The following is a 3,236-nucleotide window of genomic DNA, read 5'->3' on the forward strand; positions in this document are numbered from 1 at the left end:
ATGGGATGATAGGAATGAGTGATAGTGTGAGTGGGGTGAAGTTGAGTGGAAGGTGGATGCGAGGGTGTAGGGAAGAGTGTAGTGAGCGTGGATAGTGAGGTGTGAGTGAAGTGAGTGATAGTGTAAGGGTGATAGTGGGGATATAGTGAGAGGGATAGTGAGGGATAGGTGATAGTGGTTGTGTGAAGGTGAGGGGATGAGTGATAGGAGGGATAGGTGAGGGGGAGGGTGTGGAAGGTGATAGTGATATGGGTAGATATGTAGGATGTGAGGTAAGGGTGATAGTGAGGTGATAGTGAGGTGATAGTGGGGTAGTGAAGGGGATAGTGTGGTGAAGTGAGGTGATGTCGAGGGGGATAGTGAGGGGATAGTGAGTGATAGTGAGGTGATAGGAGGTGATAGTGAGGTGTTTAGTGAGGGAAAGTGTGGATAGTGAGGGGATAGTGGAGGTGATAGTGAGGTGATAGTGAGTGGATAGTGGGGGGATAGTGAGTGGGATAGTGATGGTGGTATAGTGAGGTGATAAGTGAGCGTGATATGAGGAGGAGGGATAGTGAGGGGACTAGTGAGGTGATAGGGGGTGGTAGGATAGTGGAGGTGAGTGAGTGAGGGGATAGTGAGGGATAGTGATAGGGATAGTGGAGGGATGTGAGTGAGGGGGTAGTGAGGTATATGAGTGGAGAGATGGATAGTGAGGTGATACGTAGCTATAGTGAGGGGAATGGGTGGAGGGATAGTTGAGGGTTGTTAGTGAGGGGGATGTGAGGGATAGTGGGTGTGTGAAGGATAGTGAGGTGATATAGGATTATGAATAGTTGGGGATAGTGAGGGTAGTAGGGATTAGTGAGGTGATGAGAGTGGAGGTGATAGTGAGGAGGTGAAGTGAATGAGTGAGGGGAGTGAGTGATGGTGATAGTGAGGGATGTGTAGTATAGTAGGGTGAGAGTAGTGAGGATAGTGAGGGTGAGGTGAGGGGTAGTGAGTAGTGGAGGGTGATCATGTGAGGGGAGTGAGTGATGCGAGGGATAGTATGGTATAGTAGGTGTAAGGAGGGATAGGTGGGGGCAAAGTGAGTAGTGAAGTGGAGTGAATAGTGGGGAGGTGAGTGTAGTGAGGGTATGAGGTAGGTAAGGAGTGATAGATGAGGGAAGCTGAGGGATATGAGGTGTAGTGGGGATAGTGAAGGGATAGTGAGGTGAGTGAGTGTGGGTGATAGTGAGGTGATCGTGAGGTGCATAGGAGGGGGATGTGAGGTGATAGTGAGGTGATAGTGAGGGGAATTGGTGAGGTGATAGTGAGGGGATGGTGAAGGTGATAGTGAGGTGATGTTAAGATAGTGAGTGGAAATAGTGAGGGGATAGTGAGGTGATAGTGAGGGAATAGTTGGGTGATAAGTGAGGGTGATCAGTAAGTCGTGAGGGATAAGTGAAGGGTGATAGTGAGGTGATAGTGAGGTGATAGTGAGGGGATGTGAGGTGAAGTGGAGTATAGTGGAGGGAATAGTGCAGGTGATAGTGAGGTGGGATAGTGAGGGATTAGGTCGACGCGGGATAGTGAGCGTGATAGTGAGGTGAAGTGAGGTGATAGTGACGGGATAGTGAGGTGATAGTAAGGTTGATCAGTGTGCTTTAACAGAGGGTATTCGTGTGTGTGTGTGTGTGTGTGTGTGTGTGTTGTGTGTGTGTGCTGTGTGTGTGTGTGTGTGTGTGTGTGCTGTGGTGTGTGTGTGTGTGTGTGTGTGTGTGTGTGTGTGTGTGTGTGTGTGTGTGTGTCTTCTGTGGGTTAAGCTCCTTTGTTTTGCCAGTGGATTTTGGCACGGTTCCTTCTGAGGGAAGAAGTGTTAGCTAGCCAGGTGGTTGGCATGCGGATGGCGAAGCAGGGTTGACTGCTGGTCGGCTTCCTCAGGGTCTTTACCTCGGCTGCAGGGTGGGTTTTCTGAAACGGAGTAGGGGGGCTGGGCGGCGGGGCCAGGACATGGACCTAGCCCTGTGGGTCAAATGGTCTGGGCGGCGGCTGGCCCCGCTTGCGCCTCAGTGGATCCCCCTGAGTGCGCGCTGCACCGTGAAGCCCTGCTCAATGTCATGGCTGTTCACTGACTGGCTCAGCTGTAGGTTGTGGCCCTTGGTCTGGCTGGTCCGGGCCCAGGACCAACTGCTCTGACCAGTCTCCGCGGTCAAGGAAAGTTGTTGTTGGTTGCCAGTGGCAGCCACATGTACAAAGTGGGGAAGCACTTGGCGGTGGTGACGATCGAGAAGTATCGGTCCGTCCCAGCACTGCAGGAGCCGGCTGCCTTGGCAGAGAACAGATGGTTCTGCGGGAATTATAGAGGGGGAGAACAGGAAGATATTTATAGGCTTCTTCTTAACACTGTAAGCGAATTCCGGAGAGTAGCTCCGGACCCGGGGACTCGAACCGGGTCGAGAAAATGTCAAACCCAACACCTTTTGCGTTTACGCCCCAAGAAGATCCAAACCGCTTGGCGAGGTCGTTTTAGGTATTGTGTTTAAGGTAGCTACAATTACCACGCAACAAAAACACAATAGAAACAAAAACAATAAATGTTCACGCTACTATAACATTAACTTCCTGCCCTTTTTATATCAGCAATTCCTCAATCCTGTCTCCCATTCAACAATACAGTCATGGAAGTATCTCTTCCTCTCTTTTTCAGTCCACCGCACACATCACTTTCTCCCCCTCTCCATCGGTTCCTCTCTTACCTCCCGCCCAGCTCCCCTCCTCCCCTCCTCCCCTTCCCTGTCCTAACCATTGGTCGGGGGGAGTGGGGCAGCCCTCTCGCCATCGTTCCCCTCTCTTCCTCCGCCCAGCTCCCCCCCTCACCCTCCTGCCCTCCTTCCCTGTCCTACCATTGTCGGGGGGAGTGGGGCAGCACTCTCACATCGGTTACCCTCTCTTCCTCCCCGCCCAGCTCCCCTCCGTCCCCTTCCCTGTCCTACCATTGTCGGGGGAGTGGGGGCAGCCCCTCTCTCATCGTTCCCCCTTCTTCCTCCCGCCAGTCCCTCCTTCCCCCCCCCCCCTCCTGTCCTAACCAATTGTCGCGGGGGAGTGGGGGCAGCCCTCTCCATCCGGGACCTGCGGCTACATGCGGTCGACACAGCAGCCGACGTTGTCAGACGAACACTGGATTAAACTGGTTTTCAGCTGTAGGGCGAGGAGCTGAGAGGAGAGAGAGAGAGGAGAGAGCGAGAGGAGAGGGGAGAAGAGAGGGAGCGAAG

General features: G+C 53.1%; 1 long non-coding RNA gene across 1 annotated transcript; it reads left to right on the forward strand.

The window, feature by feature from the left end:
• The first annotated feature begins 277 nt into the window (after nucleotides 1–277).
• Nucleotides 278–490, forward strand: LOC139025445 (uncharacterized). The gene is made up of 3 exons (XR_011477027.1): nucleotides 278–311; nucleotides 365–374; nucleotides 438–490. It is a non-coding gene; the product is annotated as an uncharacterized lncRNA (long non-coding RNA).
• The last annotated feature ends 2,746 nt before the right edge of the window (nucleotides 491–3,236 follow it).

This window comes from Salvelinus sp. IW2-2015, unplaced genomic scaffold (genome assembly GCF_002910315.2).
Source record: "Salvelinus sp. IW2-2015 unplaced genomic scaffold, ASM291031v2 Un_scaffold2690, whole genome shotgun sequence".
Classification (NCBI taxonomy): Eukaryota; Metazoa; Chordata; class Actinopteri; order Salmoniformes; family Salmonidae; genus Salvelinus; species Salvelinus sp. IW2-2015.